Source organism: Odocoileus virginianus, chromosome 32 (genome assembly GCF_023699985.2).
Source record: "Odocoileus virginianus isolate 20LAN1187 ecotype Illinois chromosome 32, Ovbor_1.2, whole genome shotgun sequence".
In the NCBI taxonomy this organism is placed as follows: domain Eukaryota; kingdom Metazoa; phylum Chordata; class Mammalia; order Artiodactyla; family Cervidae; genus Odocoileus; species Odocoileus virginianus.
The window spans coordinates 20,766,732-20,793,307 of record NC_069705.1 but is presented as its reverse complement, the minus strand read 5'-3'; the positions used below and the strand labels follow the sequence as shown (position 1 = coordinate 20,793,307).

The following is a 26,576-nucleotide window of genomic DNA, read 5'->3' as shown; positions in this document are numbered from 1 at the left end:
AACCCAGGTCTCCCTCATTGCAGGAGGATTCTTTACCAGCTGAGACACAAGTGAAGCCCAAGTACACACTCAAAACATCTCTGAAGCAAAAGGACCACACAGCATGAGAGTAAATGCAACTCGGCATTGTGTCCTGTTGAATTTTTCATCCTTACCAAGGCACACAGCTGCCCTTGACACCATCTGCCACCTGCAGAGTAGGGTGTCACCAGATCAGGAAACTCTAATTCTGGATGTTCTGCTATACTTTCATACTTGGTATCTACATCATCATTCCGGAAGGGCCTGTCCAACATTAATAAATTCCCATTTTCAAGAATGTTTACAAACTGGTTTCTCCGGGTTCTGGATCCACATTCAACCTCGCAAGTCCCTTCCTCAGTTGGAGGGAAAAGGTGGTATCCACACTCAGGAGACCCTAGTAAAGATCTCTGCTCCCACTTGCCAGCATTTGAGACTGTATTTAATAATACTGTATTGCATATTTGAAAATTGTTGACTAAGTAAATCTTGAAAGTTCTTATCACACAAAAAAATTGTTTTAATTATGTGTGGTGACAGATAATAACTAAACTTGTGGTGATCATTTTGCAATTTATACATATATGAAATCATTCTGTTGTGCAACAGAAACTAATATAAGGTTATATGTCAATTATGTCAAACCTTGATTTAAAAAAAAAAAAAGCCTATTTCCCTGCAGAACTTTGGAGGGTTTTGTGAAATTAAATGATATAATCCTATAAAGTCTTAGGCACATAGTGAGTGCTCAATTATTTAATAATTATTTAAATTATTTCAAAAATAATATTAATTATTTTTCTTATACTTCATGGATATACTCACATATACTTTAAATGTGGTCACTGATGTCAAATGCCTAGTTTAGAGCCTAGGACATACTAAGCTTTCAAGAGTTGGCCATTACTGCTATTACTGCTAGTAGCAGTGAAAGTTGCTCAGTTGTGTCTGACTCTTTGTGACCCCACGGACTGTAGCCTGCCAGGCTCCTCTGTCCATGGGATTCTCCAGGCAAGAATACTAGGGTGGGTTGCCACTGCCTTCTCCAGGGGATCTTCCTGAGCCCAGATCTCCTGCATTGCAGTCAGATTCTTTACCATCTGAGATACAGGGAAGCCCTATACTGTTAGAAGCAATTAATTCTTCTTGCTGTTGTTGTCATTATTGTCATTATTATCCATAGCTGCTCTCACTCTGCACTAGTGTTGTGACTAAACAGGTCAAAATCTCATAGCTTGTGTGTACTTTTTTAACTGAAACCTTGGCTCATGACGTTTCATAGCTTGAACAACTTGCATTATTTCTGATAAAGAAATAGCGTGGGATCTTGCACTTTGCAGACATTATCCATGGTGTGTTATGCTCCAAATGACAAAAGAGCAATCAGTGAGAGTCACCGTTGCCATTCACACTGTTGGACAACAATATGTGTTAGAATGATTAAGCCTAGCTAACATTAAACAGACCAAATGGTCATGATTTTTTGTGGAGGGTATAAGAAACAGAACCAGAACACAACTACGAAAAGTGATTCTTGCTGTGTTAATGGAAAAACAGAACCTTTATCATCCTTGATTAAGTTTTCTCGATCCCAAAACAAGTAAGATCTTTCTAGCCTGTGTTTGTGCTCATAGATAGCAGACTAGTGTGTTTTTACTTACTGTTCAGATTTTTAACTAAATGTATGATGTGCTTAAAGGAGAAACATCAAGATTCAGAAACATACCACCTTATCAATTGCATCACTCTTTTCTTTTATAAATCTTATAGAAGTATAATGGCTGCTCCACAAAAAGATATTAATAATTTTGGAACTTTAACATAAAATTCCCTTACATCTTATAACACATAATAATAACATGCTTTCCAAAAATAAGGTAATTTTGGAACAGATTCCTGGATTCACTGTGACATTTTTGAAATGCAGATGGTCTAATACTTCATAGTTACAAAGAAGCAAAGAGAACATGATTGAAAATTCTCTAAATATATGGCTATGTCATCATGTCATATGGATATATAATATCTCTTCTCTCAAATTCACTACTGGCTTACAGCTAGAGGTCCCTGAGCAAGGCTGGCCCATGATTTTGAAATCAAGAGGTACTTGGGACAGTGGATGGAGACTGTGACTATGGATAATGTAACTTGGGTTTGTCCTGCCCTGAAACTCACTAACCACCTGCCAGGGAGTAAGGCACTTAATCCATCTGAGCATTTGTAAAACAGAGCTAGGTGTAATTTCCTTGCTGCTTCATATAGTTAAAGTTCCATTAAGTTTTGAATATAGAGAAACTTGTTCCTTAGGACTTTTGTTCCTTCTTCATTGGACCACTCTTAAAAATACGCACATCTCTTACCTGCCACTCTAAGTAATATTAAATCAAAGCTTTGAACTCTGTAATTCCCTGTGATTATAACCTGTAATCTTTAGAAGTCCTCTGTCTGTCCAATTTCACCTTGTCACCTCCCAGGATGGAAACTCTTAACTTCCTTTGCCTTTCTATGGAATCAGGTCAGCCTCCTCTCTGTGTTTTGTATGAAGCGGCTATCGTTACAAGTTCTATATGCTCACTTGCTTAATATCTGTGTTCTCCTTCAGCACATAAACTTCAAAAGGAGGAAGGGACTTTGTCTCATTCTTAATCTATGACCAAAACCGTGGTCAGTGCCTAGCACATAATGAATATTCAATAACTATATGTTGAGTAATTGACTGAATGATTATGAAGAGATAAAGCATCTCTTATAACTTATCAGAAGGTGAATGAGAGGCCAAAAGGGCTAGATCAGTTATGGGAATGTGGGCCAGGGTTGCACGGGGCAGATGTAATGTTCAGTGTAAAGTCATTTAGATTTTCCTCCATTACAATTACCAAAGACACAGAAAGGGATGCAACAGCAAACTATTGTAATAAAAACTAAACTCTCTAAGGAAGACTAAGACAACACAATAATGGTAGCACTGGTATTAGAGTTTTCAAAGCCAAGAGAGAGAGGGCACTGGCATGAGGTGCCAATGTCTGGCTCTGGTTGAGACAGTGATGGATAAACATCCACATGAGCATATTCTTTGCCTGGTTAGTAGGGTTCAGTTCAGTTCAGTCGCTCAGTCCTGTCTGACTCTTTGCGACCCCATGAACTGCAGCACACCAGGCTTCCTTGTCCATCACCAACTCCCAGAGCTTACTCAAACTCATGTCCTTCGAGTCGGTGATGCCATCCAGCCATCTCATCCTCTGTCGTCCCCTTCTCCTCCTGCCTTCAGTCTTTGCCAGCAACAGGGTCTTTTTCAATGAGTCAGTTCTTTACATCAGTGGCCAAAGTACTGGAGTTTCAGCTTCAGCATCAGTCCTTCCAATGAATATTCAGGATTGATTGATTTCCTTTAGGATGGACTGATTGGATCTCCTTGCAGTCCAAGGGACTCTCAAGAGTCTTCTTCAATATCACAGTTCAAAGGTATCAATTCTTCAGCACTCAACTTTCTTTATGGTCCAACTCTCACATCCATACATGACTACTGGAAAAACCATAGCTTTGACTAGATGGACCTTTGTTGACAAAGTAATGTCTCTGGTTTTTAGTATGCTGTCTAGGTTGGTCATAACTTTCCTTCCAAGAAGCAAGCATCTTTCATTTCCTGGCTGCAGTTACCATCGGAGCCCAGGAAAATAAAGTCTGTCACTGTTTCCATTGTTTCCCCATCTATTTGCCATGAAGTGGTGGAACCAAAGGCCATGATTTTAGTTTTCTGAATGTTGAGTTTTAAGCCAACTTCTTCACTCTCCTCCTTCACTTTCATCAAGAGGCTCTTTAGTTCTTCTTCACTTTCGGCCATAAGGGTGGTGTCATCTGCATATCTGAGGTTATAATATTTCTCCCAGCAATCTTGATTCCAGCTTGTGTTTCATGCAGCCTGGCATTTTGCATGATGTACTCTGCATATAAGTTAAATAAGCAGGGTGACAACATATAGCCTTGATCTACTCCTTTCCTCATTTGGAACCAGTCTGTTGGTCCATGTCCAGTTCTAACTGTTGCTTCTTGACCAGCATACAGATTTCTCAGGAGGCAGGTCAGGTGGTCTGGTATTCACACCTCTTTCAGAATTTTCCACAGTTTGTTGTGATCCACACAGTCAAAGGCTTTGGCATCGTCAGTAAAGCAGACATAGATGTCTTTCTGGAACTCTCTTGCTTTTTTGATGATCCAATGGATGCTGGCAACTTGATCTCTAGTTAGTAGGGTTGGTGGTGTCTCTTCTGGAGTTCAGGACTTCCTGGTGGGTCAGAAGATAAATAATTCACCCTCAATGTGGGAGACCCAGGTTCAATCCCTGGGTTGGGAAGATGCCCTGGGGAAGGAAATGGCAACTGACTCCAGTATTCTTGCCTAGATAACTCCATGGACAGAGGAGACTGGAAAGCTGTCCATGGGGTCACAAAGAGTCAGAAATGACTGAGCAACTAAAACACACTTTTCTGGAGATCAGTACCTTAACTTCCATGTAGGACCTCCAGGGCAATTGGAGAATAAAAGGAGGAAAATGGTGCCTACCATACAGGCACTGAAAGTTTACAGAACATATATGCTACTTTCTGGGGACTTTAAAACAATGTGCACTATAATCCCCTAAATTATTATAATCTGCAAAAGCCAAGTTAAAATGTGCTGACCTGTCTAGTGATTTGCAGTTGGTAAAGTGTGTGTGTGTAAGAGTTAAATACAATATTAACAAAAGATATAGTCCTTATTGTTAATGAAGTTAGAGCAGGCACAAACATGTCAGGTCTCCACATCCTCGTTGTGTACGTGCCAAAAGTGGTGAAAAGATACAGTCAGCTGGGCTGATTGAACAGTTTTTTGGAGAAATAGGAAAGACACTTGAGAATTGCTAGCATAAATGGGGAAGAATCAATTGAATGAGACCCAAAAACTTGGAAGGAATTTGAAGGCAATAGTCAAAAGAATGACATGAAGAAAGGAGGTCATAAGTAATAAGAACTATATGAACATAGCATATATAGAATATTTGTGATGGAACAGGTTTTAAGTATCCTCTTTGGAAATACATGGTTTTGATTTTTGGTCCTTACCACACAATGTCGTTTCTTAAGTGCTCAGAAATTCAACTTTTTCATCCATAAAAACTTAGCTGATATTGTCTACTTTTCATGGCTACATGGAAGATTTTAAGGGTTACTGTAAATGAAAGTTACAGCATGACATATGGGAGTTGTAATTAATATTTAGTCCCTTGTGCTCTTTTTACAAATGAGGAAACAGATCCAAAGAAATTATTTGCCTGAAACCACAGATATTTGCTGACTAATAATCATGATATCTCAGCTCTTGTACATATACTATTTCTACAAGATTTCAAAAGTGTTTTGTCCTTCCCCTATTGAAGTATTAGGGCTTCCCTGGTGTCTCAGTGGGAAAGAAACCTGCCAATGCAGGAGACACAGGTTTGATCCTTGGATTGGAGAAAGGAATGGCTACACTCCAGTATTCCTGCCTGGGAAATCCCAAGGACAAAGGAGTCTGGCATGCTGCGGTCCATGGGGTCAAAAATGAGTTGGACACAACTCAGTGACTCAACAAGAATGGAAAACTTATGTATTACTAAAAACTAAGAGAACACAGAAATATCTCACCAAGATTTATTACTCAAAGATAATCACTTTTATATTGCGCTGATTTTTTTTTAAACATTCCTCTCTATGGGAAGGATTTTTGTGAGTTTTTGTTTTTACTTCATGGTGGTTTTATTGCTTCTAGCTTAATTAATTAGTATTCTAATTTAAGCATTATTAATGGCACACAGCATTTCAACAGATGCATACTCCAAGTTTATCAGCATTTATTCGCATTTATTCAACAGGCTATTTCCGAATTTTCACATGAAATTATGCCATTGGCTTCCCTGATGGCTCAGTGGGTAAGGAATCTGCCTGCAATATAGGAGACACAGGAGGGTGGGTTTGAACCCTGGATTGTGAAGATCCTGTGGAGAAGGAAATGGCAACCCACTCCAGTATTCTTGCCTGGAAAATCCCATGGACAGGGGAGCTATAGGGGTGGGCTCTAGCGCATGGGATCCCAAAGAGCCGAACACAACTGAGCAACTAAGGAACAAAAACAACTTGGGACCTAATTTTTAAATAATTGGCATTTAAAACGTTTATCCTTTCTATTCATCTTATGCCTTTCAATGTATACAACTGGAGGATTTCAGGGCAATATTGAGAGGAACTTGGGAAAGGGACAAGCACAGTAGTTTAGAAATGGAAGGATAAGTGTCAACCGGGTGCGAAAGGGTAGTAAGCAGTGTAACACACCCACATGGAAAGGCAGGAGTCAAGAGTTTGTACTCGGAAGTTCAACACTTTCCAATGTGAGAAGTTTGACAAGTTAGTTAACACCTCAGCCTCAGTTACCTTATCTATACAAGGAGCATATTAATAGATCCTAGCTCCTAGGATTGTTGTCAGGTTTAAGTAGCAGACCAGTACAGCCCTGAGAAGATGGTCTGACAATTAGTGAACACTCAATGCATATCTGTTATGATTCCCAAAGCTTTAGTAACGAAAAGCAGAGTCAGGAATGAAGAGTTCCAAGTGGAGACAGGATTGAATGATGGCTTCCTCCTTTTACGAAAAGTTGAAGTGTATATAAGTAGAGAAAGAAAGAAACAGATGGACAAGGCTGCTGAGAGATAAGTCATCCTTAAAATAACCCTTAGGTAGTGGGGAGAATCAAGTTTAGAAAAGCCTCATCCCGTTCATTTTCTTAGTCCCATTCCACCCCAATAGGCGGTTCAGTGCCTATTGCCTCCTGGGAAGAGACGTGTTAGCAGAAAGAAGGGAAAGAAAGTCTCTTCAGGCTTCTCAAAGAAGCCCCAAATCTCTTTAGTTTATCTTGCCTCTTTTACCTCTAATCAGGCCTTAATGAATTCAGAGCACAAACAAAATATGTGTGAGAAAAACATCATAGAATACAGTTAGGCTTTTACGCTGAGACTGAAAGAACTTTCCTTGGGCTGGGAGGAGGGAGCCTTGTCACTAACTGGCTAAGTGACTAGAACAGTCACCTAACCTAATTGAAATTCTATAACTGGATCTATTTTTTAAAGGATCAGAAATATATGGTGTTTTCCCCTTTGTAATATATGTTAAGTCTTTTTTTAAAAATAGGAGTGCAAAATGTTTTATTTCCTCTTACAGACAGCAGAGCTGAGAATGGTGCATGTGCTCAATGTCTATAGCACCAACATTTACTTAGAAGGAATAATAAAATTTCACCCTCATCTTAATTTACTTTCCCCCAGGCATTTTAGCAAGACAGAAAGGATAAGTCATAAAATTCCATTATCACATCATCATCATTATTACTACTATTACTTATATAGACATTCAGTTTCTAGTATTGAGTTTAAATGAAGCTTCCAAACTTGACCATGCTATATTATTTCAGGCTGCTGTAACAAAGTATGATAGACTGGGTGGTTTAAAAATGGACATTTATTTCTTATAGCTCCTGAGGCTGAGAAATCCAAGATTAAGGTGCTGGACAGTTTGGTTTCTGATCAGGTCCCTCTTCCTTATTGGGTGTGCAAATGACCTCCTGTGTGTCCTGGGTCCTCACATGCCAGACAGTGACTCTCTCTCTCTTCTTACAAGGTTTCTAATCCCATCATTATCCCGCAAAGGGTTCCACCTTCATGGTTTCATCTAAAACTAATTATCTCCAAATATGACCAAATTGCAGACTTAGGGCTTCCAAATATGTATTTGCAGTGTGTGTGTTGGGGGTGGGGGTGCATGGTGCAATCCATAGCAAATACTAAAATACTGACATACATTAAAAAAAAAACAAGCAAATTGAATCCAATATTCAATTCTGTAATAGCTTGGATCTGAAACTAGATTTTGTTGGTATTTGAAAATCTTGATAGAACACACTCTTCCTTTCCTTATTAAAATATGAGTACTAACGTAAAATTGGAACAATATGTCATCTGATTTACTATATTTTGGGTCAAGTGGTGAAAGAACTATTCAGACAACCTGCCAGATTCTGTTAGGTTACACCCAGAGCTTCACAGTTTAAGACAAACCCAGGCTAAAGTTTTGACTCATAGGCATGTGGTCTGGCTCAAGAATATGCTACATGTCTCTGGAAATACACACACGCACACACACATACACACATATACAGACTCGGAGCCAAGAAACAGAAATGTCTTCGGAGAATGAAAGCAAAAACCAGAACCGAGTATCTTGTCCTACCAATTTCCGCCATCCCTTAGAGAAGCAACTAAGAATTTCCTTTGTGGTTTCCATTTCAAGGAATTTTTAAAACTCAGCAGTAACTAAGTTTCTTTTTGTATTATCTCATAATTCTATTTCTCTCAAGAAATGGGTGTATTAACCTTGCGACACCAGTAAGTTTATAGATAAGCACAGGCAACATAGAAAAAGCGTGTAAACATGACATGAAGAAAGAAAAGTCACACACTGCTCAACTACACATAAGGTTGCAAAATAGCCCTTTTTGTTTTGTTTTGTTTTGACTTTTAACTTCAATCCCTTAGGTGCCATGATGTTTCACTCTAGTTTCCCATAAGCCCCAAAGTGTCATTATAGACCAGCTGCTCAATCCCACTCTGCCCACACATGCCCCTTGTTCTAAATTACCCTCCTTGGTTCTCCTAACCCTCCTCCCCACAATCCACACTAATCAAAATTCCTGTTCCTATGGATAAGAGGAAACAATCTAATTAAACTAATGCTCAAATGTGATTCCCTGATAACTTTCCATGCCTTTTCCCCCTAGCTCTTAATTGTGTAGTGTTAGGAATAGAATTATAAGTAGGACATGGAACTTGAACAATAGGAGAATCAGATATGATTCATCTTTTCAGGCAGGACAGTAACATATATTTACAACACAGGAAAAGCTAGGCTTTTGCCAGTGACATCCCATTAATTTCTAGAATTTTGCTGTTTCATCTTTCATGCATGACAGATGTTCCCTTTTTTCTTATCTATCTTCTTTCTTCCATCCTGAAATTTTATTTCAGTTACAAGAAATGATCTCTTTAAATGACAAAGATCAGTCTTTAATTTAGGGTATTTCTTTGGCAAATCTCACTTAGAATAGTCCCCAAACAAGAGGCATGTTTGAAAAAAGGTACAAATACAGTATTGTGTGTTAGTTGCTCAGTCGTGTCCTACTCATTGTGATCCCATGGACTATAGCCCACCAGGCTTCTCTGTCCATGGGATTCTCCAGACAAGAATACTGGAGTGGGTTGCTATTCCCTTCTCCAGGGGATCTTCCCCACCCAGGGATCGAACCTGGGTCTCCTGTATTGCAGACAAAGTCTTTACTGTCTAAGTCACCAGGGAAGCAGATACAACATTAAAAGAAAATAAAGAAAAGAGTAGTTACATATAATTTTTGGGTCATCTGGAAAGGCATTTACAGAGAAGCAGATATTATTAGAATTAGGCCTTAGGATAACAAACATTTGGAGAGAAATGTTAAAATGACTTTCACTTAAAATGGAAAATAAAACAGTACCAAATGCTTGCAGAGTGTATGCATGTCTAAATTTTTTATTTATTATATTATAAAGTAATTATTTCAATTTTCTTTAAATTGTCACATTTATCTTTAAAACCATTAACAACACTGGGCCTTGCTGTGAGTGTGTGTTAGTTGCTCAGTTGTGGCCTGTAGCCCACCAAGCTGCTCTGTCCATCGGATTCTCCAGGCAAGAATACTGGAGTGGGGAGCCATTCCCTCCTCCACGGGATCTTTCTGACTCAGGGATCAAACCCAGGTATCCTGCATTGTAAAGAATCATGTGGATTCTTCACCACCTGAGCTGCCAGGGAAGCCCTGGGTCTTGCTGTAGGTAACAAAAACATTTGTTGTGTTTAATACTTTTTTCCTAATCACCATTTGGCAAAAAAGATGCTAACACAATTACTTGATCCATTTCTTTAAATATTTCTAATTCACTTACTCTATTTGCTTATATATCTGTACATTCTGTGGTTTCTATCCAATTTAGTTTTTAACAGTAATTATCATTATTATTATTTTCCCATCTAAAAAAGAAGCAAATTGTCATCCTGGCATGGGCTATATGGTGATTTAGTCACTAAGTTATGTCTGATTCTTACAACCCCATGGATTGTAAATAGCCTGCCAGGTTCCTCTGTCTATGGGATTTCTCAGGCAAGAATACTGGAGTGGGTTTCCAGCTCTTTCTCCAGGGGATCTTTCGATCCAGGGATCAAACCCGTGTTTCCTGCACTGCAGGGAAACACATGGGCTATATAGACATAAGGTAAAACAATTTTTCTTACATGTAAATTCTTGAGCATCCATGCTAGTGATAGAAGACTCTTCTCTCACAAGCTTCAGTATCATCAGACTGGCTTCCTTGATGCAGAGTCCAAAGAAAACAGACCTGGAGCCCATCACTCAGGGAATTCTATTTCCAAGTTCATTGTGTCTGTTGCTCAAGATGACTTTGCATGTGGAGTTGTTTTTGCCCTAAAACTTCAAAGTCAAATGTCTGTGTTTTTGATAGTTCACACTTTCTTCTCAAAACCCAAAATATTATTTTAACTCATTAAAAATCTTGCAGCTCAGCAAGGCCCCAAATAAAATAGCTACTGTGTTTCTCTGATTCATTTGTCTACATAGGAACTTGGCAACTGTAATTGACACTCCATTTTGACCCACGAATACCTAATATAAGGAGAGGAAACTATCCTATATTTTATTCCACAATAGGATTATTTTTCATAGTGAAATTCAACTTTCCAACATTAAGATAGAGGAAACCTATTATGACACATGTTTTACAAACTCTTTCAAACTATTTTTCTAACATTTGAATTTTGGCAATGCTTTTGCTCCATTCTGCCCAACATACTTTCCTCCAACTTAAAATGAGATATATAATTTCATGAAAACATTAATTTTAAAGTTTGAAATTTGTTTCTCTTCTTATACAAAATGGAAACTGGTCACTGCTGTTTATGAAAGAAACTGTTGTGTGTTGCTTTATCCAATAAAATAAATTAAGATCAGGCTGTAGAAGTGATACTATACAAATGGGAATTTGTCCTATTGGATACTGAATAGATTATCAACATTTTGCAAGAGTTTGAGAAACAACCTTTCACTTCTAATTGTGTTCTTTATTACTAATGGCTTATATATCACTTCTATCAAGGCTGATAATCCATTGAAACTAATGGTTCTTTGATTATATACCTCCAGTTTATATATAATAGATGCTTTTTTATTCCTGCTTGACAGAATAGTGGTGAAAGTATTTCAATTCTCTGGATTTTGATCAGGTATTTTATCTATAAAAACATTACCAAAAAAAAAAAAAAAACACCCACATTCTTTTCAAATGGGCTATATGTTTAGCCATAAAACAACTCAATAAAAATTCAAATCATCCATAGTCATTCTCCAATCATAATGAAATAAATTAGAAATTAACAACAAAGATAACAAGAAAATCACACACCATTAACCCTTTTGAATATAGCTGCAAAAATTCTTAACAATATTTTAGTAAGTTATTCAATAATATATGAGAAAATATACATCATGACAAAGTTCTTGGGCTCCAAAATCACTGCAGACAGTTACTGCAGCCATGAAATTAAAGATGCCTTCTCCTTGGAAGAAAAGCTATGACAAACCTAGACAGTGTATTAAAAAGCAGAGACATTACTTTGCCAACAAAGGTCCATATAGTCAAAGCTATGGTTTTTTCAGTAGTCATGTATGAATGTGAAAGCTGGACCATAAAGAAGGCTGAGCGCCAAAGGATTGGTGTATTTGAATTGTGGTGCTGGAGAAGACTCTTGAGAGTCCCTTGGACTGCAAGGAGTTCCAACCAATCAATCCTAAAGGAAATCAACCCTAAATATTCACTGGAAGGACTGATATTGAAGCTGAAGCTCCAAAAATTTGGCCACCTAATTTGAAGAGCCGACTCATTGGGACAGACCCTGATGTCCTCCTGAAGGCAGGAGGACAAGGGGATGAGAGAGGATGAGACAGTTGGATGGCATCACCAACTCGATGGACGTGAGTTTGAACAAGCTCTGGGAGATGGTGAAGGAGAGGGAAACTTGTCATGCTGCAGTCTATGAGGTCACAAAGAGTTGGACATGACAGCGAGTGAACAACAGCGACAATGATTTATGCCAGGAATGTAAGATTTGTTTAAAGTTTGAAAATCATTTGATGACATGCAGCATTAACAGACTTAGAAAAACTTTACACAGATTAAAAAATAAAAATATGATTAAGAAAAATCTTTTTTGGATTGAAGCATCATTTCCTGATTAAAGAGAACTCTTAACAGACTAGAAGTAGGGAAGGGTTTCTCAACCTCAACATGGTCGACATTTTGGTCAGATAATTATTTGCTGTGGGAACCTGACATTTTGGATCAGATAATCATTTGTTGTGGCAAACTGTAATTGTGCATAACAGTATATTTTGGAGCCAGAAGCACCATTCTGTTCAGTTGTGATGAACAGATATCTCCAACATCTGTAAACATCCTTATTAAATAAAATCCTACTCCTGGTTGAGAACCACTGAAATGGAGGGAAATTCCCTCATCTGATAAAGAGCATCTACCAAAAAAAAAAATCCTTTCAGCTAATATCATAATTAATGGTAAGAGTCCAAATGCTTTTTCCTTTAGACCCAAGACAACGCAAAACTGTCCACTTTCACCTATGTTATTCAACATTGTAGTGCAGATTCCAGTCTGTGGAATAAAACAACAACAAATAAAAAAGTAACAGGACTTCCCTGGTGGTGCAGTGGAAAAGAGTCTGCCTGCCAATGCAGGCAATTCCGGGTTCGGGAAGATTCCACATTTTGTGGAGCAACTAAGGCCCTGAACCACAACTACTGAAGCCTGTGTGCCTAGAGTCCATGCTCAGCAACAAGAGAACCACAGCAATGAGAAGTCCACATACTGCAACCAAGAATAGTCCCTGCTCATTGCAACTAGAGAAAGCCTGTGCAAAGCAATGAAGACCCAGATCAACCAAAATTAATTAATGAAAAGATTAAAATGTTCACGTTGGGAAAGAAGAAGCAAAACTATCTAATCACATACAACATAATCTACATTGGAAATCTTAGGGATCATCAAAAAGCTACTGAAATTAGTGAGTTTTGCAAGTTTGCAGGATACAAATTCAAATACAAAAATAAAGTATGTTCTATGTAACAGCAATAAACAATTGGAAATGGAATTTTTGGAATATACCATTTACAGTAGTCTCAAAAATATGAAATACTTAGAGAGAAATCTGACAAAAATGTGTAAAACGATTACAGTGAAAAGAAGGAAACACTTGTAGGAGAAACTAAAAACCTAAATAAAAGAAGAGACAGATTGTGTTCATGAAACAGAAGACAATGTTATTAAGATGTTACTTCTAACCTAAATTGATCAAAATTCCAGAAAGTATTTTCATGGAAATGGACAAGCTGCTTCTAAGATTCATATAGAAGTGCAATCGTCCTAGATTATCCAAACAACTTCAAAAGAGAAGAACAAAGTTAGAATATTTATACTGATTATACAATATTTATAGTGATTTCAAATCCCACTGTAAAGCTACAGTAATGAATATTATGTGGTATTGCATAAGAGATAGACAAATACATCAATGGAACAGAATAGAGTCAAGAAATAGAACATCACATATTTGGTCAATTGATTCTTGTTAAAGGGATAAAGACAATTCTGAGGAGGAGAGCTATTACAAATGGCACTGGGGCAACTGGGTATCCTCATTCAAAAAAAAAAAAGTTTAATCCACCCTCTTACTGTGCCATGTAAAAAAATTAACTTTAAACGTATCAAAGAGCCTAAATGTAAAATCTAAAGCCATAAAACTTCTAGCATAACATATAGGAGAAAATATTTGTGATCTTAGATTGGGCAATGAAACCTAATTTCTTTGCCTTGAGACTGGAAACACAATCCATAAAAGAAAAAATTTGTTTATATTTTTCTTTTCTCAAAATTAAGAACTTCCATTCTATAAAAGGCACTGTTAAAAAATGAAAAGACAAACTAAACTGGGAGGAAATATTTGCAAATCATCTGATAAAGAACTTGTATGCAGAATACACCAAGATCTCTCCACTTTTACTTCTTACATAGCATATCTAATTCTTTAGGAAAGATCTCTTGGCATCACACACCAAAAAAAGTTCACTTTTCTCATCGCCTCCATCAGAGCCCTTCATGTCTCTCGTCTGGATTTCCATAGTAAACTCCTAACTGGTCTTTTTTTGGCCCTTAGTTCCTCTCAGCCTGTGAATACAGCAGCCAGAAAAACCCCATTACAATGTAAAACAGATCTTGCCACTCAGCCTTGCCAGGGCACCACTTTTCAGAACCAAAGACAAAGTCTTTGCAAGACACCACCTAACTCACTCACTCTTCCTCACCTTCCTGAGCACATCTTGTCCTTCTCTACCCTTTCCTCCTTCCATCCCAGCCTCATTGATTTCCTTGCTACTTTGGGAAACTGCCAGGCACACTCTTTTTTTTTAGGATCTTGTTTACACTGTCTGGACTCTGTGACCCTCAGATATCTATATGGCCATCTCCCTCTTCTTTTAAAACTTTTACTAAAAAGTTCCTCAGAGAGATCTCCCCTTATATCTCTTAGTTAATTCTGTAACATGATTGTCCCTCACTCCTCATGTTCTTTACCATGCTCTGCGTTTTCTGCTTCCCTTCGTAATCATTCATATACTAGATAATTTATATATTTATGCTTATTGTGCATTACCAATCCTCTACCTTCCATTTTAAGGTCCATGAGGGCAAAGTCCTTTTTTTCTTTTGGTTGGGTGGTGTTTAATGACATATTCTAAGTGCACAGAACAGTACCATGAATATAGCAAATACAAAGTAAGTATTTCTTGAGTGTGGGGACAGATATTATGCATGTCACTCAATAATTCAATATTCTGAGGCTTTCCAGTGGTTCTGTTTTAAAGAGACAAGTATGAGAAGTATACTTGGATTTTAACAGAAATTGAACAGATATTCCTTCAAGGCTACAAGCCTTGGTAACAAGTTCATGACTCCCATCCCTGCCGCTCCCCCTCCAGCGGTACCTTGAGGACGCTGCCTTGGATGCTGTAGTATAGGATAAGGAGTCAGGTGGAATGACTCTCAAAGGGTAGAGATTTAACTGGAGCAGAAGTTTTATGAGATGAAGAAATCGGGACACAGATAGTTTCACCTTTTCCAGGTGAACAGAGGGTGCAAGAGACGATGTATAAGAACAATAAGAGCATTTGAAAAAAAAATAAATAAATAAATAAAAAAATAAATAAAAAATAAAAAAAAAAAAAAAAGAACAATAAGAGCATTTGAAAGGACAACAAGAGAAGCTAGAGAGAGCATGAGCTTTCAGCCTAAAGAGAAGAGGAAACATTTTTTGGATATACTGAAGATACAGGGAAATGAGAATTTCAGAGAACATCTTATTAACCTCAACAAGGATGCTAAAGAGTACCGAATGGCCATGTTAGCCTAAGTTTTCATACCCAACAAATTTTTGTGGGACATAAAACTAACCTTCACCTCCACTAGCTGGGCACACCTAGACCTCTCTAAAGTATCTTTCATGGCTTTCAATCTTCATGCTTCTAAGAATATCCTGGCCCTTTTGAACAGGCAGGGAGATTCAACGTTTTCAGAGACCATGTATATTGTGCCAGTGTAGTTTTTCTTTCTTTTTTTTTTTTTTTACTGTTTCCTAAGTTTATGTTTTAATTTCTATTTGGAATTTATCAGTACACTTTTTTTCATAGCTATTCCTGAGTTGTAATCATTTTCAATGAAGGGAAGCAATGTATATAATAATCCAAAAAGCAGATATAATGGGTTTTGGAGAATTTATATGGCTTTGCTACTTTTGTCAGTTTAATGTCAAACTGTGTGTTCCTTTAATAAATTCTTCTAGATGGATACTAAATTCTAGACCGCAAAATGCGGTGTCAAAAGTGTGACAACACTGATCCAAAAACTAACCAATCAAAATTACATTGATCAAAAATCAATGATAAAAAATAAAAAACCAACATATATCAAGAGCTAACCAAAATCTGTATCATTGACAACATTGATCCAAAACTAATATGCATATACAGATTATTAAAACTACAAAATTGTATTTTTTTCTACATGGGTATGTGTCTATCAAAATGAGCCTATTGGAAGAAAGTACATGTAAATATTGCTGAAAAAATAACTAGAAATCTATCAAATACTACAACTTTATTGCTCTGACACACATGTGGTTACTCCAATAAATTGCAAGCAAAGTTTTTACATAGATTTTTGAAAGATCAGTTTTCATAGACAATTTCTTCATGGCTTCCTAGGTGGCGCTAGAGGTAAAGAATCTGCCTGCCAGGGCAGGAGAAGCAACAGGCAGGCGTTCGATCCCTTGGCCAGGAAGATCCCCTGGGGGAGGGCGTGAAAGCCCACTCCAGTATTCTTGCCTGGAGAACCCCATGAACAGAGCGGCCTGGAGGGCTACAGTCTGTGGGGTCGCAAAGAGCTGAAGACAACTGAGTGACTAAGCACATACTTGTGGGGACAATTCTAAAGTGCTTTAAAGACATTCAGTCTCTCTCTATATTTTATATTTTCTCTCTATAATTTTAAGTTCATTACTATTAGGACACTACTCTTTCACTAAAACAGAAAAATAAAAGCCTGCTTATACCCACAATATCACAAATGTTAAATGTGAGTGCTGAATTAATGATGTTTGCTACCCTATTCAAAAAGGGTTCAACACTATTTTCAAAGGACAGGTCCCACTTTGCACAGTCAAAAGCTTGTTGGACTTTAGAGTCATTGAACAATTCTGTAAAAGTGCAGATTTAACTTCCCAATGATAGTTGAGGATTAGCTATCCAATCATAGCCATTGTTTATTATTTAGATCCTAGTACATGGGAAGAAGGACAGGGAAGCCTGGTATGCTGCAGTTCCTGCGGTTACAACTTTGTGACTGAGCAACAATAACAGCATGGAGAAAAAGCTAATCTTCAAAATAGCTTATAATCCTCATTCTGAAATTCCTTTTTCTTTAAAAAAAAAAAAGCACCTAATTGTTCCACCAATAAAATTGTTCCAAATGTATACATTTAAGTGAGCTCAATAGATAAAAGTCTTCAGGAAAACAATCAGAATAGAGATGCAAACATGAAAAGGGCAATTATTTCAATGGTAAAAATAATTCTAGATAACAATGACTGCCACACCAGCCATGAAGTCTAATGACTTGACATGGACTATCATCTCTAATTTCAAAAAACCCTTAGATCCAGAGACTAAAACCAAGGTTTATGCAGGCTAAGTTGAATAGGGTCATCACGATTGTTAGTTTTGGAGCCAGAGTCCTTTCCCGATACTTTGCTTTCAACTTTTTCACTGCCCCTCTACCATATTTTATTAGCTGAATAATATGCAAACATTTAAAGGAGTTTTGTATTGAGATTTACAAGTGGATAGGAGAAGAGGACAAATATCTTGGACCCCTTCTATGTGCCTGACACTATGTTAAATATTTAGGAAACGATCTCATTAGTTATCTTTATCCTCATATTTGGTAGAGCATTTATGAGAATATAAGTTCTGGGATTTGTTTGGAGTCAGGCAACTGAAGGATGAAAAATAAACAAGAGTGATTAAAGATTTGGGAAGTAATCCTTCTAAATAATAGAGTAAATCATGAAGTCTTATTTGTTTAGGGAAGAGAACGTTAAGGAGAAAATTACTAATAAGACTATCTGGATATCTAAAAAACCATTTATAAATCTATGTGAACAGGGTTTTGTTGTTTCCTCAGGCCAATATAAACAGAAACAAGGCTAAATTATACAAGAGGGGGATTATAGTACTCAGGAGGAGAATCTAGTCAAGAAGAATTAGCGGAGTAAGAATGTTTATTGAGTGCCCTCTGTTACCAGAGGCAGAGCTACAAGTAGATAGGTATAGAGATATACAAGTTATTTTAGGAAAGAACTTACATCAATTCTCATTCCATTCTGCTCCAGTGTTTTCTGAAGGGAAAGAGATAAATTTATAAAAATATCTGTATATAAAGTTAATCCTGTTTTCCAATCTGGGAGTTATGTGGAATTGTCCCTATTTATAAGGAGGAATCTGAAACTCAGAGAGTTTAAGAAGTCTTCCTAGTTTCACACAGCAATTAAGAGAGAGTCAAGAGAGACAGTTGAACTCAGGGTGTTACAATTAGAAAATTTGGGTTCCAATGTAGACTTGGCTACTCTCCATCATCTGATTGTGAAAAAAATCACTCTCATAAATTTCTAATATTTCATCTGTAAGATAAAAATAAGAATACACACAGTGATAGTTGGGAAGATTAAATAGTTTCAGTGGAAGTATTTTGAATATGAACATAAATGACCCTTTAAAGAATTTATGAAGTTGTGGACTTCCTTCTTGTGGCTGAAGGTTAACTTCAAGGAATCTAAATGCTCATTTTTTAATCAGTAATGTTTTGAGATAAACTCCTAAAAATTGCTCTCCCTCCAGGTTATTTGAATGCACCTCATCTGAAAATTATGTATAAAATGTTATCCCTGCCACTTACTGTTTTAACCAAATTTAACATACAAACCAAATGTTAAGCATTGGGTTTGATATTTCTGATAGTCCATGCTTTGCACTAATTTTGAGAGATTTTAGCTACCCAGTAAGAAGAGAAATAATGGCTTCAACATAATACTCTGACTTCTCATCTACTCAGTAGTATCAGGAAGTACTCAAAACATGATCATTATGCTATCTAGGTGTCTGTCAGTCTTTATAAAAATTAGAGAATAAATGTGAATAATGAAAACTGCTTACAATTTCAGAGATGTACCATATAGGTCTAGGGCTAATAGGTTTAATATTTCTTGTATCCCTTTTTATGTTCCTCTTTTATCATATAGAAATTGGGATTGTTTCTCTCGTTATTGGAAATCTCTGGGTAGTTGCAAGCCCCATGTAGACCAATGATCAGGTTAGTCTGATCATTAATCCCTGAAAGAAATACCTATGTCATAAACAGCAAGAGAATCCATTGATTGTAAATAAAGTAGAAGGGAGGCATTATTGAAGTTTCAACCAAGCAAGATAATTAAACTCAGAGATGCTGTTTCCTGTTTCTCTGGTATAAACAACCAACCTGCTGCACCGGCCTCTGCACAACCTGGATGTCCCAAGGCTACATCACTCTTCTTTGCTTCCACTTTCCCCAAAGAGAATTCTGGGTCATAAAGGAAGAATTGGTGCAACTTCTTTCCTAAAACGACTTGCGCTTCCTCTGCCTTGATATTTGTGTCATCTTATTATAAGAGGAGCGAACATCTATTATTAATTGATGCACTAATTAAAGCCATACTTGCAGTTTCCATTAGCTTATTCCCTACATTCTCCGGAGTTGGCTGTCTGGTTTTAATCAAAACCAAATGGTAGTCCAAGTTCCCAGCCTAGAGCAGCTAGGAGGAAGTCATCCAGTGGAGGCATAAGAAAGCAGAAAAGATAAACAGACGATAGTTCACAACATTTGTGTCGGAGGAAGGATACAGATACTGTGAGCTGCTTGAGAGATGTGAGTCCCAGACTGTGTTCTGCGGGATGGAGGCAGTTGAAAGTGGTTAATGTCAGCAAGACTGTAATAGGATCAAGATGGAGTCTGTCTTCTGCTTTTCCAGCACTAGATGTGTGTGACTGGAGGATTCTGGCCAGAAGCAAGGCTGCCTGGGCCCTGACACAAACTACTTTATTTCCGGGAAGGATTCTTGGGATCAGAGATCTTGAAGAAAACGTTCTGTTTGCTGGATTCCTAGGATCTCACTTAACAGATCTCAGGTACGGTGTGTGATCTGGCTGCAGCATTTTAAATGAAGGAGCGGTCAAAAGGTTTTCAAATTTAGAAGAATTACGGTATTAAAACTCTAACTGCATCTCGCTCCCTTAAAAGATCTTTTGAAAGGAGTCCTGCAAAGGTATTTTGATTACATTGTGTATATACACTGAATACAGTGGAAAAGTTGTAGAGAAAGGAAAGAACTAGGTTTTCTATCTTTTTTTCCCCATAAGCAGTGTGGGATAGAAAAAGGCTTTACGGCTTTATGACTCTCCAACTAATCACCTCAAGGGTTTTGACAAACTCACTTCAGTTCTGTGTAAAATCAGAACTCCTAAATCGCCGGCCTCAGGGCTCCCCCCTCCCCTCCTCCCGGCTCAGTGTCTCTCACACGCACACCACTCAGAGGCAGGAAATGCTTCGCAGGCAATCTGGGCCTGGTTGTGGAGGCCCCTTTTGCAAAACATCAGTCTGAATTTACTAGACAGAAGTCACTAGGAACGCCTTGACAGACTCCGGCTTCGGCTAAGGCTCCCTCCAGCTGCGGAGGCTGTTTTTGTTAGAATCACACACTGCGCAGAACCGCTTAGAATAGAGCCATGATCTCAACCACGAAATGTGAACTTATATTTTGGAGAAAGTAACGGAGACGGACTCCTCTCCTAGGCTGAGTGTTGAAGCATGTCATGCCTCGGCGTTTCAGCTCCTCCTCGTCGAGGTAAGACGCTGTGGACTATCTATCTCTCCGCTTTGAGGCAATCTACAGAGAGGCAGAAAGATTGAGAGACATGTTAGCATCTTGCACGGAGTGGTGATTTCCTGGGTCTTAGAGCTGAGCCACGAAATCAGAAGTGGAAAATGTTTAGTAAGTAGAAAACTGTGGGTCAAACTGTTTTAGCAGAATGTCAATTCGGAAATAGGCTCCAGGGAGACTTCACTCTTTTTCTTCGTAAAGTAAGATCTTATTTTCAAGTCCTTTTCATCCTTAACTTATTTATGACTAGAGCTTGAAGACCAGTTTCCCTATTATATGACTTATTTTATGTGACAAAATACATTATTGTCACACATTAAGTGTGAGGTGTAAATGATTTTTTTTCTTTCCCCGTCTTTTGCCAACAGAAGAGTAGATGACTTTATTTCTTAATAATGCATTTTTCAAAGAAAAGTTTGTGTCTCGTTTAAAATATGAAGATTGGATTCTTCAGTATGTCCCCACCCAGTTTCAACTACAGGTCAAACTGCTAATGTACAGCTTGCTAATAAATGGTTTATTTATTTTTCAAAAAAGTAAACACATGAAAGTTTACAACTTATTTCTATCCTAAATAGAATTTACTCTGATTTTTAAAAATTTTAATATCAGAATTAGATTTAAGATATATATTAACTTTCCTGAATTAACTATTCACTGCTCAAATTCTGTGTGAATATTTTTGAGTAATTAAAGTAAATCTCAATGACAATGACATTCATTATTACCATTTTAAGGTTGTTGGAAATCATTAGAATCATATGAAAAGTTGATCTGTATAGACAATTTCATGTAATCATAAAATTACATTTCCACTGGACTATAGTGTTTTTAAGTTATGTTTACATGTGCAGTATAAGGAAAGAAATTTAGTAATGACTGAAATAGCAGAGAGTTTTAATAGATAACATAGTGTTATATTTATACTTCTGAATATTTAGAATGAAAACCATTATTTTATAGAAATAATATGGAAAGGTATGTGAAAGAAACAAATAGCCATGCATATTTCCAAATTTCTTAGATGAACACAAAATATCCTAAATGAAACATGAAAGCTGTTTGACAGTTGGATCATATGAAGTCAAAGTTTTCATCATAAACTTTGACATGGTATAAAGTGACCATTTGCTGTATTAGCTAATCATGCTTAAATTTTACTCTAGAATAACTTGTATTGACAAATTCTAACTATTCACTAACAATTTAAGTCATGTTAAGACTCAAAAGTGATAAAAAGAATCCTTTTAATATGTTAAAAATAAAATATTGACTTTTATAAATAGTAATTTAATAAAATTCTTCAATAGAATTTTAAGGAAGGAAAAAAATATGAGAGGTCACCTCTTCTAACACTGTCTTAAAGGTGCCAAAAAAGAAGCTGAAGTATGACATTCAAAAATGACCTGTCCAAGGTCACACTGCTAGTTAGTAGAAGAGATGACATTGGAACCACCATACCCTGTGTCATAATTCAGATAACTTTATATCACATCACCTTGCTCCCAAATAATAATTATGCATAATAGGGTATGAACATATCCATATCCGGTAGAAGGCTACCTTCAAACAGAAAATTGAAATGCTTCTTTAAAAAAAAAAAAAAAAAGGCTTACAACTGCCACTAGTATTACAGCGTGGGGGAAAAGAAAATTCATGGTTTTAAAAAATAATCAAATTTACTAAGTAATGAAATTTCCTCAAATGCAAAAGTTTTCTTCTACCTTCAACAAACACTTTAAAGGAGTAACTTGTTTGTGACCGTTTTGTTACATTTCATGTTTATGCCCAGGAAATCAATCCATATGCTAATAATTATATTAATTTTAAACTGATGTTTCTTAAAAACGTAGAGTTAGAAAGGAGGTTGTCTGATTCATATCCTTGTATCTAAATGGTATCATTATAACCCAACCCAATCAGTGACGTTCAGGAAAGATTTTACTGCCCCCCTTTGGAATCAGTTTAAGAATCTTACATACCCAGACATGTTTTTATTTAAATAACCTAAATCTCCATTGCTGTAGCCTGTTTCCAGTTCTATGCATTTTTACCTCAGTGGAAATGTGAAAAGGCTAAATGGACATGTGAAAATATGTGTACATTTTGAGGCTAAATAAACCCACTTATTTTCATCATGCCTTCAACAGCTTATTTTTAGTCCTTTAATTGGTTCATATATCTGCTCTGAGCCTTCTACAAAGTCCTTTAGTTGTAGAATGCAGAATTTGTTACAGTATATAAATAAATGGCTGACCAGTGCAGTGTTAAATGGAGGAGTTGGCTGTTTCATCTGTACCATTCCTCATATATGACAGTATATGTTGCTATTCATGCTGAAACACTGCACTTCCCATGGCAAGAGCCTTTCTAATAAAATGAATATGTTTCATTTCTAGTACATCCCATGTTGTTAGAGAAAATGTGAGTCATGACCCTTTTTCCCCCACTTTTATGAACCAGATTGGATTTCCTGATGTTATTACCACTTAAAAGATAAGCTATTCAACACTTCCAATGTCTCCGCACTCTACATGATTGGAATGAGGAATAAACACTGTAAAGCAACAGCCCATATAACTGATTGCATGATTACTAAAAGGCTTAGTAAAAGAGAGTAGTACATCATTTTATTTATTTTTTCTTGAGTACATTATAATAAAAAAGAGAATTTTTCTGGCCCTATCCAAGTCTGCCCATACCATAGGTGCATGCTAAGTCCCTTCAGTAATGTCTGACTCTTTGCAACCCTATGGACTGTAGCCCGCCAGGCTCCTCTGTCCATGGGATTCTCCAGGCAAGAATACTGGAGGGGGTGGGGGTACTGTGCCCTCCACTGGTGGGTCTTCCAGACCCAGGGATTGAGCCTGCATCTCTCATGTCTCCTGCATTGGGAGGCGGGTTCTTTACCGCTAGTGCCACCTGGGAAGCCCCTACCCATACCTACACCTGCAACAAGCACCTTGTTTTTGTTTAGTCAGCAAGTCGGGTCTGACTCTTGGGGACCGTGGGGAAGACTTACTGAGTCTACCTGAAGCCCGCCAGGCTCCTCTGTCCATGGGATTCTCCAGGCAAGAATACTGGAGTGTGTTGCCATTCTCTTCTCTAGGGGATCTTCCTGACCCAGAGATTGAACCTGCATCTCCTGCATTGGCAGGTGAGTTCTTTACTGCTGAGCCACCGGGGAGACCCACAAATGCTTTAGGCATGGTTTAATCTTACTTACAGACAAAGAGTCTTATAGGATTAAACCAACTCTAAACTGGGACATTTAAAATGTCTTGTTGGCTTTCTTTTGTTCTTACTGTGCTGAGTCTTCGTCATGCATGCAGTATCCTTAGTTGCAGCATGTGAGGTCTTAGTTGAGGCATGTGGGATCTAGTTCTATGACCGGGTATTGAACCCAGGCCCCCATGTATTGGGAGTGCAGAGTCTTCGCCACTGGACCACTCTTTCATTGATTTTCTTTTTAGAGAATGAATGAATTGCCATCAATATCATCTTACAATGAGAATTCTCTCCGTAGATATCATTACAGTACAGCAAAGTTCCAAATGAGTGATGATTTAGATTCAGATCGGTTATTATTGGAATAAATGTTAAGGATTTTACATCAGAATTTAAAGAGAATGAGGGAAAATTCCTCCAGATTTTAAGAAAATAGCATAAATATTGTGCCTTCTTCTTCCAAGTGAACGATAAGGCCCTTATTTGCACAATGTAAGTCCAACAGGTTTATAGAGAAGCCCAAATTCAGATTGTCTTTGGTGTGGACACGGAAATACAATATGTACTTCCGCCATCCCCATTTGGCACTAAACTACTAGTCAGCTCATAGAGTTTTGGGAAATAGATGGGCTTAGTTTTTGAGGAAGTTAATCAGAATGAAGGTGAAGTGTGGACTTTGAGACCTAGTTTAAAAGAGATTATTTTGATTCAGTGTATTATAAAGTATAATAAGTGAACTTGAAAATATTAAATAGGAATTCCTGTGTTTAAAAAAAAAAAACAAAAGGCAGTGTGAACAGCATGCATGTGTACTTGTTCATGAAAGAAGATAGAGGATTGAAAAAAGCAGTTGTAACTGCTTGTGTGTATGAAAGTGAAGTGAAAGTCACTTAGTCGTGTCTGACTCTTTGCAACCCCATGGGCTATATAGTCCATGGAGTCCTCCAGGCCAGGATACTGGACTGGGTAGCCTTTTTCTTCTCCAGGGGATCTTCCCAACCCAGGGATGGAACCCAGGTCTTGCAGGTGGACTCTTTACCAGCTAAGCCAAAAGGGAAGACCTCTATGTATGAAAAGGTTGTCTTATTGGACTGAAATAACAGAATGGCTTAGCAATACAGTTCAGATAATCCAGAGGGAATCAGTTCATTAGTAGAAATAATATAGAAAGAAAGTAGGAAGAGCAGAAAGCAAGATCAGAAATTCAGTACGTGTTGCCTTTTATTCCCAGCAGTTGGCAAAATATCTAGCGTGTCAGGTACTGTCAATACCTGTTTTTTTTTTTTTTTTTTAAAGTAAATGTTTGTGAAGTAAATGGGAGGGAAAGAAGAAATAAAGGAAAGGAAAACCAATGTTGAAGAGTGGGTGTTGTGAGACTTTTTTTTTTTTAAGTTTTCCAGACATCCTGTAATGACTGAATAATAATTTTTAAAGAGGAAGGGAAATAAGAGGTTGGCAAGCGTCATCAGAGCCTGAGGCCAGAGGTTAACAACACTCTCAGAAGATGACATTACAAGTTCATTAAGAACCAGAGGGAAGCGTGAGCACCCAAAAATAGTTCAAAGTTAGAAGCTGCATGAGGCCAGTGAGAGCAGAGCGCTGGTGAATTTTCCACAATTTAAATGGGGTGGTGCACTGGAAAGCTCTGGGAGGGGACAGAAAATGGGCTCAGTCTTGCATCGTTGCCATTTGAAATCTGCTCTGTGGTTTCAAGCATGCCCCATATCTACTTTGAGCATCTGCTTTTTATTGGTAAAATCTGGAAGATACTGTAAATATTTATATCACCAGGTCATTTTGAGCATCAGATGAGACTTTGTATGTGCCAGTTGGGTCGCATACAGTATAACAAAAAAATTTCTGTGTTTTTTTTTTTTTTTAAAAAAAAACAGAGGTCAAATGAATCAAGAAAGAAAGAATCATGGCGTTTCACTCTGTGGTCATATCACTCATCTGTATTGAAATAACACAGGCATACACGGGATAGTTCCAGTTCCTCCTCAGTCATGGATTCTGCAGCTAAGATCTGTCAAAATAAAGGAATTATTGCTGTCACCATCTTCATCATCATCATCGTCTTCTAGTATCTAGTGAATTATTGCACTATGCCATGGATTAAGTGCTTTACATGTATTATCAGCTCATCATTATTATTATAGCACAATGTTATTATTTCTGACAATGATTTTCATTATTCCTATTCTTGAAGTGAGAAAACTGGGGAAGACAGAACCTAAGTAATAAATGCAAATCACTAGAAAAAGAAAAAGATTCTTTAACAGACATCTTGCCCTCACAAAAAATAGAGATAATATACACTAGCCACCAATAGGTGTTGGACATTGACCTATTACTTAGTCCTGCCAAAATGTCTCTGTATAAAATAGGATAACAACAGTACCCACTAAAATGAGCACTTATTATTTATGAATATTATTACTGAAGGAGACAGTGTAAGGACAACACCAAATACAGGGCCTGATCCACAGTAAATGCTTAATACATGGAAGCTTTTTTTTACTATTACTATTACCATGATCATTGAAAATTTCTAATGCACCAACTATTTCT

At 37.4% G+C, this 26,576-nt stretch overlaps 1 protein-coding gene across 4 annotated transcripts in view; it reads left to right on the top strand.

Moving 5' to 3' along the window:
- Positions 1–26,576, top strand: part of DLC1 (DLC1 Rho GTPase activating protein) — a 489,149-nt gene that overhangs the window by 56,406 nt on the left and 406,167 nt on the right. Inside the window, exon 2 of one of the 4 annotated variants that reach the window (XM_070459964.1) lies at positions 19,869–20,025. The exons of 2 other annotated variants lie outside the window; for them this stretch is intronic. The gene's annotated coding sequence lies outside the window, so the exon portion shown is untranslated. Of the gene's footprint in view, positions 1–19,868; positions 20,026–20,475; positions 20,742–26,576 lie in introns of those variants that run through there. One more of the 4 variants, XM_070459965.1, reaches the window with a different exon arrangement.